This window comes from Saccostrea echinata, unplaced genomic scaffold (genome assembly GCF_033153115.1).
Source record: "Saccostrea echinata isolate AGI-Se365-2 ecotype Australia unplaced genomic scaffold, CSIRO_AGI_Sech_v1 ptg000027l, whole genome shotgun sequence".
In the NCBI taxonomy this organism is placed as follows: domain Eukaryota; kingdom Metazoa; phylum Mollusca; class Bivalvia; order Ostreida; family Ostreidae; genus Saccostrea; species Saccostrea echinata.
Window position 1 is genome coordinate 14,918,247 of NW_026889776.1, and position 10,699 is coordinate 14,928,945.

A 10,699-nucleotide genomic window follows, 5' to 3' on the forward strand; every position below is an offset into this window, starting at 1 on the left:
TGAAATTTCAATTGCCTGTTTTATTTTTTTTTTGGGGGGGGGGATACATTTGAAATCTGTCTAGCTGTCCTGTTTATACGATGAAAACATCATGAAATTTCTTAAGTATTGTATTAAATGACAATTATCAATACGAGTAATTAGATAATGTTAGACCATTTTCCCCCAAAATACCTTTCTACATGTACATTTGTACCCCATCTTGAAAAATATGAGTTGAACTACATCAAACAAAACACAAACAAAATACAAAACAAAATTAAAAAAAAAAAAGAAGCAAAACTATTATTGGCTTAAGCTAGACAAAGTTTACCAGTAAAGTACTAATAGGGTCCTGATATCAAGTCTTCTTATTTATTATATTCAACGATAGACGTGGAAGAAAATTCTTTACACATTTCTTAAATTTAATATTTTGAAACTTACATATTTTTCACTCCCCCCCCCCTCTTATTACATGCTAGGAATATTACATATATTAGGTTTCTGTTAATCTTTTTGAACAAATTTTACACATTCATTCGGCAAAATTTGCCAAGAAATGAAGATAAATTGAAAGCCTCAGGATTTTATCTACACTGCCTTTGCTTGAAAATCGAATATTTTGACCAATATTTCAAAATTTACATCACTGGCCCTTTTTTTTTCTTTCATTATTTTAAACTTCACAATTCTTCCAACCGATCAGTACTAAAGTCATTAAAGGTTTGATACAAGAAAATATTTCTTCCCAATTTAGATTTATAATACCTCAAATATGATAACGGTTTAGTGCAAAAAGTTCAGGCAATAATTACAGCGCATTAATTTTAATAATTTGTAAAATGAATATTATTCAAATTATTTTATGTAAAACAAGATCAAATTTTATTATCATGATTACATCTGATAAAATATAAGGGTTACAGTGATTAACCTAAGAGTTACAATTTAAGTGCAAAAAGGTCGAGTTAATTATACCGTTACTCCGTAAGATGCATACTGACCCCAAGTTTCCTTTGCGATTTTAAGTCATTTAAATGAATACTTATCTTAAATATACGAGGAGTTATCAAAAAAGTCGTGGACTCGATATACAATTAGTACTATGTAGTGTGTGCTTACAAAATTTATAAGGTAATAAAACAACAAAAGTGTACGAAATGATGACAATTTTAGCTTGCTACGTTGATAATTTGCCAAATTATTATAAAATTAAACGGACATTATATAATCACCCGGCGCTGTCGTCATTAAGTTCCATGACGTCCGACGTCATTGTTTCTCGATGTCTGCACCCTCTGCTTCAATACACTTATCTTGAGGAGATTCCCTAGAGTTAAGTAAGTACTGAAAGTTAAAACCGTCTTGGTTTGGGGTATGACTTTACTATGTTATTAACACTGTTTTCAATATACGTACTATTGTAAATGGAACTAAACGTAGAGAAAGATGCCAGAATATACTGCTTGTCAGAGTTCCATATCTAGTATCTACTACACATGACCAACGTTACTTTTCGACGTGATTAACTTTTGACACCCCGACTACAAAGTGACATTACATGTAACTGTGCACCTCTCATCTCGGCATTTAAAAACAAGTACACTGGAAGCATTTTATTTCTCTGTAGCCTGTTGAAAATTTCCAGAACTGTTTACCCATATTATTGTCTCTCGGTATCTTTTTTATTAGATTTGTCAGTGAGATTTGGCATCTGCCAGTTATATTTCACTTTCCATCGATTTTACATACATTCCCAGAGAAAAACTATATTTCTGATTACCAAAACATGGTTTAATGAAAGAGAAAAAACAGCATACATTGCTTTCTTTCGATGGGTTTCTGTCATTGTGAAAGCGCCGCGGTTTGGCAACCCGACATCAATTAAGTGTTTGAAATAGTTATATTTTTTAAAAGATTAAAAAGCGTCAAACTGAGACAGATCATAAAGAAAACTAACTGCTAAAATCCAAACGAAGGAAAATCGTATTTTCATATAAGCAAAACGTGATATAACTTGGACTCAAAATCCGTACAAAATACGGCTAAATCGTAAGAGTATACAGGTCTGCATTTTCTAGATCTATCCCATTTTTTCCACGGGCGAAATTTTTTAGAATGTGGGAAAAAAGAAACCCCTGTCCCTTTCTGACGTACGTCATTTTCAAGCCCTTAAATGTTTGGACACTCCATATAAAATATACGATAAAATTTCATGGAACTTACAAAATGAGGTAAAAATTGCAAATTTTACGGAACAAATTTGTCATACCACTTGCCTAAATTAACAGGATTATTTGAATAACAAACGTTCATATCAAAACAATTTTTCTGTTACACTGAGGTAGAAAAAAAAGTCATCGAGGTTGCGCCGCCTGGACATACCATTGCTTACAAAAACATTGACAATTTATTAAAGAGTAAAACGTCTTATTTATAGTTTATTCTATAGATAGAAAAGATGTACCTAAAAGCGGTTTTAATTTTATGGCGCCCGTCCACAAACTTTTTGATAACCCCTCGTGCTTCTCAAAAACTAATGTCAAGAGTGATATACCTTAAGTTCCTTCAAGAATTCTTCAAAGTGATGACTTCAACTTTTCAATCGTCAACTTCCCTTACTTATGTAGTAATATATCCTTATCTCCTGCATATTGGGTTTATGTCTCTCAGTTGATTCAATTCGCAAGGGCATGCTCTACGTAAGAACAATTTCTAACACGGGGCAAGATATTGACAAACAAGTTGATGAAGCAAAGATATCAACAGTCTCATTTGAAGTCATCATTTCGCAAGTTTTATGGTCGATACAATGAACTTTTCAGCATATACATCCTATCATTGAGTCAAATGCTGACTGACGTTTTCATATCAATTGTTAGGCCATTATTTATACACTGAACTACATACGGATTTTTCCAAGCTTTTTTTTCCCGATCATTACAAGGAGCACATGGCGGATGTGACCGGTCGGCAGGGGACGCTCACTCCTCCATGGCATCTGATCTCACCTCTTAATTTTGAGGTTCATGTTTGCTCTGCTCCAAATCTGTATCATTTCATTGGACGTTCGAAATTAAATACTGTTCATAATTAGAGCTTTTCCGTGCATGCATCTACTGCCACACGAATATCAGAAATTTTTAGGACTCATGCAAAGGACTGGTTTCTCTGCCACGAAGAAGGACTTAACCCGCAATTTAAGGACAAATTCCTTAAATTTCGCGACTCTTGAAGGGAATGCTCTTTAATAAACCGATGCCATCCGAGGCACTTCCTGTGCAGGAACTGAAAGCTGTTCGTAGGGTTAAAAAATATGATGAAGTGTCCAATCACGGGTTATCAAAGAATCTTGTCTTTTTATATATACACCGTAGTTCAATCTGAACAGTTAATTGACACTGGTATGAGATACTTAAAAAAAAAAACAATTGAATAACAGTCTGTGAATTTATTTCCTGATACTTTTTTTTTTAAAATTTGGTATTGTTCAATTTATACCTTTATATTTTTCATAAAGGTATTATTAAATTTAAATTGAGAATAAGTTTTTCAAGAAAAATTATCATCAACCTATTTAACTTAGGAATTTACGGGGAGAAGATACATTAAATGGCAACCTAAGCATATGTATTTGATGCAATTATGCAAGGCCGACTGTACCTGTTAGTTACAAGATCCCTAAATTTTTTTTTTCTAATGTCAACGTCCTCGTGCGCCCTGGTGTTGGGCACCAAAGATTAAGACACATCCTCGTGCGCCCTGGTGTTGGGCACCAAAGATTAAGACACAAATTCTTATTCGCATGTCTGTCCTATCAGTCTGTCAGAAAAACTTTACCTTGTTCATAACTTTTGAACGAGAGAAGATAATTCTTAAGTACTTATATATGTAATTCATGTGACAAGACATTGCCGACTGTTCAATAATGTACCTTGATATTGAAGTTTGACCCAACCAGTAAGACCAAAGAAGCAGGGGAACATAACTTTCTGGTCTGCTTTTTGGTATTTTATAAGATCAGAACACCACTGTTTAAATCATAAAATTCTAAAATGAAATCATAGCTACCCACTTTGTGATTGTTACACACCTTTTCTTCCCAAGACTGACCACATCTGGCGGATTTGAGCCATAACAGTGAGGAAACATGAATCTGATTATGATTTGTCTCTGTATGATTTACTATATTTAACCATACCATTACAAAATAATGTCAAGATAACTTACTTTAGAGCTGCGATACACATACCCGAGCTGGCTCCCTTTCAAACACTGAAATTGATCTAAAGGGATGAAAAGTCATTGACTGACTGGGTTAGTGTTCTGGTGCTGGACAGATCTCTATTGATATTGTTATTAAAAAAATCTGAACCGAGAAAAGTTTTCCCCTTTGCTATTCACATAAGATAATCAACCTCTGTACATATAAGGCCATTCCAAGTTTTTTTCTCTGTTTAGCTTCCGCGTGCGCCTTGGTTTTTGACATCCCATATGAGAAAAAAAAACAAACAAAATCAGAAGTCCTGAAATTGATTAATCTGGTAAATTTTTTTCAATTTCTGTCAATATCTCGAAGTATTTGTTTACAATCTGTCATATTAGGTGTATTTTAAGCATTTAATACCTTGATTTTGCTAAAGAATAATTTTTGTACGAGGATAATAGATTAATGAAATTAAATGCTTTGCATGACGTCAAAGTCTGTGTTTTATTTTTTTGGCTTGTGTTTTTTGTGAATAGGTACATGTAGGTAGGTTTTTGAAAGATGGGTGAAAGCTAAATAGAGAAAAAAAATGGAATAGCCTAATGTAATGAATAGGCTAATTGTATAAAGGAATTATTGAAAAATTATTTATTAAATAAAACAAAAAGTACAAGTACTCTATAAAATTTTATGGTAATTATTTAGACTTGTAAATAAAAATATATTGGAATAAGATCTACTTCGATTTGTTACTGAGCACTAACGTATGTATTTAACATTGTTAAGCACTGATCATCCAATTTCTTATTATCTTCATATATCAATTTGTTTTGCTTTTTTTTTCATCTTTTGATCCTTATACTATAGGGACCATTAGGGCCCTTTTGGCTTCCTGCTATTAATCTTTAATTCTTTAATGTATTTCGCAGAAAAAATCTAAAGTAGATACCATTAGGTCTATTAATTAATAGGATGAATATCTTACATGTCTGTACTCTAAATTTTAAATTTATTGAATCATTCCAAGAACGCTGTCTGAACTCGTCTCGCATTTTAGCTTCCAAGAAATTATCATTTGATTTACGATGTTTCCGTGACTTAAAAGCAATATCTATTTAGGAACTCGTGGGACCTTGTCCGACGTCAAAGTGTTCCTTCAACGAGAAGTGTTCAGCCATTCCCTTTGGTGCTGTTGAATGCATTTTGTCAGGTATGTTTAGAACAGAATACATTAATAGACTCGAATAAACTTACATTTTGATAATGATCCATAAACAGGTTATATAAAAACATAAAGCGAAGACAAAACATTTACATGTATCTTTTTAAGAAACCGTCTATTTAAATCTATTCAGCTATATTTTAAAGCAGCGCCTTAGAAACACATGTGTAGCCTACATGTACTTAATAATATCATTAAAGATATCATTGAATCGAAGGGTGGCCATTTGTTTATTTGCTACAAGCGTAATTATGATTGAGAAATCTACAGATATTTAGACCGATAGTATAGCATCTATCATATAAAAATCTGACATTGAAATATGATTCCATAACCTTCAAAGCTTTAGTGAATAATAAAATTGAAATTACATTTTAGAAATATTATTGCGTCTCCATATTAGTGAAAAATTGTCGAGAGGGACGTTAAACAATAAATATACAAAGAAATATTTATTTTCATTTTAACACATGATAAATATGTGTTCGTCTTTCTTTACTGAAATATTATCAGTTTACAACGATCCTTTTGGTATACCGATCCCGATGTATTTTCAAAGTATTAAAATTTCAGTCTGTGTGGTTACTGTATAGCATAAAGTTTCAAAGTACAGTCATGAGCTCAAAAACATGAAAAATAAATGCTAATATCAAAACCCTGCCTCAAAAATCAAAAGATACAAGTTAAATCAACCGTCCGAAGTAATTTTGTAAAGTAGGGAATTTTTGTTACTTTAATTACCATCTTCTATATATATTAAGAAAAGTTTTACATTCTTGTAAACATTAACAAATAATGAAAAAGATTGACCCACTCCTCTGTTTCCCTAAACTGCACATCAAACAAGCCGGTGACGTCATACACGATCTGTTAGTACAGCAAGATCATATTCCGTGAATACAGGAGTGGTATTATTATGTAAAAACAGGCCCTTATCAGTATATGATGAAATATTTAAAGAAACGGAAACTTATGTTTGCATGGCTGATGACGGAAATCTTATGTAGGTATATCTTATTTCGCATATTAAGCTTACATGTGACGTCATAGTTTTTTTTATTCCCGTACTCGAGAAATGTAAACATGACACGTTTTTGTCCTGCTTAATGTGCTTATGTCCTCTTTCAAGATGTCCGGTGCAATATTTAGGTCAGCTTCACCATTCAATTTTTTTTTTTAAAACAGATAATCAATAATTTGAAGGACTTGCATTTCAACGTAAATTTAAGAATATTTAATGATAGATTTTTTTTTTTTTGTAAATTACGTTTTTTGTTGTTTTAGTTGTCTTAAAAAGTACGTAATTTTCCCTATCCAGATGCACTGTGATAGAAGAAACTTGCTTTTTCCGAATTTTAAACCCTATTCATGCTCTGAAATATTTTAAATGATACATGTCCACTGACATTTTTTTTTTATAAATGCTTTGAAATCCCATTATGGGCGAGTAATGAGACTGGAAATATGGAGAATTAAAACTCCACTTAGATACTGTAGGACATAGTATTTGTCAATTTCTAGAATCCCAATGCTTATTTTTGGGGTTACATCCCAATCAAACATCGTCCTGGACCTGAAGGCGCACGCCCTCTTGTCTAATAAATATGCATAACACTTCCCCTTTGACGTGGGTTGAAAAAAATGTGCCCATTTGTATTTTATTAATTGAATTTGATCGTAAGTCTTCCTTTTACAAAAGGAAGTACTTGTAGAAAAGTGAGACTGATCAAAAGTGAACTCATCTAAGTTTTATGGGCCTGGAATCAGTCAATCAAAAATATATATTTTATAAAGACTTATCTAAGAATGGTTTGTCAAGAACAGCTTGTTATTCATAATTAGGAATTAGGTGACGATGTCCGGAAACGCAAAAATTAAAGTAAAAATTCTGGTGACAAAAACGCCTCAGTTAAGCCGAGCGCTTTAAATTCCCTTAAACTACTACTATGCCAATTACATAAGCATTGCAAACCGTATTCATCAAGAGATGAAATAATATATATGTATATGCATTTGGTAGTTTGCTCTTCTACATATGACATTACAAAGAAAGTAAAATTAAGTGCTTTTTATAAAATATTGAGGTAAATGATTACATTAGGAAACTACTAGTGTTTCTTCATTTATCTGCTGCCTAATTTTGAGTTCGCGCTCTCAACAGAGTCTTCGCCTTCAGTGCGCAATGGTTAGGGTTTTTGGATGTAAAGTCTCTGATTTAGGATTTTATCCTTATTTTGCGGGTTCGAATCCCTCTATGGGACGTGGAGAGGGTCCCTCGAATAAGACAGAATAAATTGAGGTTCAGTTGTTCCACTAGGTGCTTGCTATAAAACAGATCCCTCACTGCTCAGATGCACTAAATGCTGAGTAAAGGTTCACAATTGAAACCTTCTACCTGCAAATGGTGGCTTCTGAATATATGGAAGAAAAAAAAATACTCAAAGGGATCCTTAGCAAATAAACTAATCAAAAGATTTACTCGACCACTAAAGTTAAACTTTGGTTTTACTACTGACAGACTGCGGAGTTCCCAACATAACAGGAGCAGACATTGACAGTCCTGGACGATGGGACGCTATTGGTCTTAGAAGACAGATGCATCTGGAATGTTTAGACAAGCACAAACAAATAGGATCAGGGCGTCTTGTGTGTCAGTCTAACGGGAAGTGGAGAGAGGACCTGAAATGTGGTATATTTTGTTGGGGGGAAAGTAAACACTGATATTTAACCATCTTTGGCTAGCGAAGATGATATTTAACTTATTCTTTACTTACCGGTATGCAAGTGTTTTCCTATTAAAACAAGACTTTATTACAAAAAAAAAACAAATGGTGTTCATTTACATGCTATTTAAGGAATCCTGTAAAACTGGCACAGTAAATTTTTGATAATAGGCTCAAACTAATTGATGTTGTTAATCATGATTTTTGTAGAGTACAGTTGGATGCGCTTTCAGAAAAGTGGCTACAAGTTTTTCTCGGAAACAAAGACGTGGAGTGCAGCAGAGGTGAAACATTCGCTCCTTACCGTTTACCTGTTGATTTAAAATACATATATGTTCGTAATGACACAGTTTCTAAATGTACTCGATAATAAAATAAAACTAGAGGTACTGTGAGCACTGAGCTCACTAAATAATACCCCCGCCTCCCATATGATTATAATGGCAAAGTCCATGTTTTGCCCTGGGAGACCCGAAATAAGTGTCAAATCAAAAAGTAAAATAGGAGGTGCACAATGGCACTATGTAACATTCTGTGAAAGTCTCATTAAATTTCATTCAGTGGTGTAAGGGAGTTGCGGATAAGAGATAGGTATCCCAAAGCGTAACAGACGGACGGACGTACATGCAGACGGAAGGACGGACAACCCGATCACTATATACCCTCCCACTTTTCAAGCGGGGGGTATAATTAAAAAAAGAAATGCGTGTAATTCTTACATTTAAAGAAGGAAAGGTTAATTCAGTTTTGTCAACTTTTATATTGCAGGCACTCTGTAAAATACACACATCATCCTTACTAGCAATTGAAACGGAAGCTGAAAACATCTGGATTAACCAAAATTTTAATGAAAGTAAGTGGAAAAGTCATTATTGGTATAAACCATAGGGTTTTATTTTGCAGTATTTTAAGAAAAACGAATATACATTTCATACAAACCTGAATAGGTTTAAAACCATGATGATTTATTTAAAATAAAATGTACATAAACTTGGTCTGATCCTAATTATATACAAAATTTACAAGTCTAATGGGTCAAGGTCAAAGGGAAGGTCAAGGTATTTTAATTAATGCAGTTGAACACCTATCATCAATATGTATAAGCATATGAGGTTTAATAAAATATATTAAGGTTCTAAATTGAGTTAATCACTAATTTAAATAAAGTTGAGTCATGGTCAAAGGAAAGGTCAAGGTCAAAAAGTCTTGATGCAGTAGAATAGCTCTCATCAATATGTGTCAGCATATGAACTTTGATAAAAATATCTTAAATAGTTACTTTGAACCTAAGCTAAACATTAATTTTAGAAAAGTGAGATCAAAGGAAAGGTCAAGGTAAAAAAAAAATGTTGATGCAGTTGAATAGTTCAAACCGGTATATATCAGCATATGCAGTTACATTGCGTTATTAGTTTCTTTGAAAATGGCTTAAAAGCAAAGTGTGAAGGAAGACCAGACGGAAGGACGAAAGTGAAAAACATGCACTATATGCTGCGGCCATATTTATGGCTGTGAATAATAATTCCCTTCAAACAATTCGAAAGAAAGAATAAATGCATATTTTGGTCATTAAGTTTGTTTAAAACAAATGTTAAACTCAGAAAATCAATTCTTTATAATAGAAAAAAAAACACCATTAGATTGTTTACTAGATACAATTGGCAAGATAATTGCAAATACATAATTCTGTTAGTAGTTTTTCTATTTTTGTTCATCACACTACTAGAGAACGTTTTATGGCTCGGAGCATCAGACCATGAAGAGGAAGGAACCTGGATCTGGAGCCACAACAAGGAAAATCTTCATTTCAAAAACTGGAATCAAAGTGAACCGAACAATCTAGATCCGAGTGGAAATGATGCAGACTGTGCTATACTTGTCGCAAACGGGAAATGGTTTGACCGCAGCTGTACTAACAGTTATTCCTTCGTTTGTGAACATAACCAAAATAATTAAATTAATTGGTTTTGGTTTGTATTTATTGTTAAACGTCCCTTCGAGAATTTTTCATTCATATTGAGAAGCCACCACTTGAAGGTGGAGGGCTGCAAATTTAGACCTGTATTCGGCACTTCCTGCCTCTGAGCAGTGAGGGATCTTTTTCGAGCCAGCTACTACTGTGACAGAGGGCCTCGGTCTATAAGGTCTTATCTGAAGGACCGGTCCCCACGTCCCGCTGATGGATTCAATTGATATTTTGTATGTTGTTTTACGTCCCGATCGAGATTTTTTCACTCATATAGAGACTTCAACATATACCGGTGAAGGGCTTCAAATTTAGAACTTTACTCGGCCTTCAAGGTCATTGAGCAGAGGGTTTTTTTATCCTGCCAAAGCCTACCGTGACACGGGCATCGGTCTTTAAAGCTCATCTGAATGACACGCAGCTTTCCCTTCAAAGCGCCGAGCCCTTGGCAAAGGAACAGTTGCTACCTAATTTTTTTTTTATCGACTTAGGTCAGTCGCGGCCGTGATTCGAACACACAACCTTCCAATCACGGAGCGAGAGCTCTACCAACTGAGTTACCGTGACGGTCAAATGGATTCGAAAAAAAAAAACAAGAG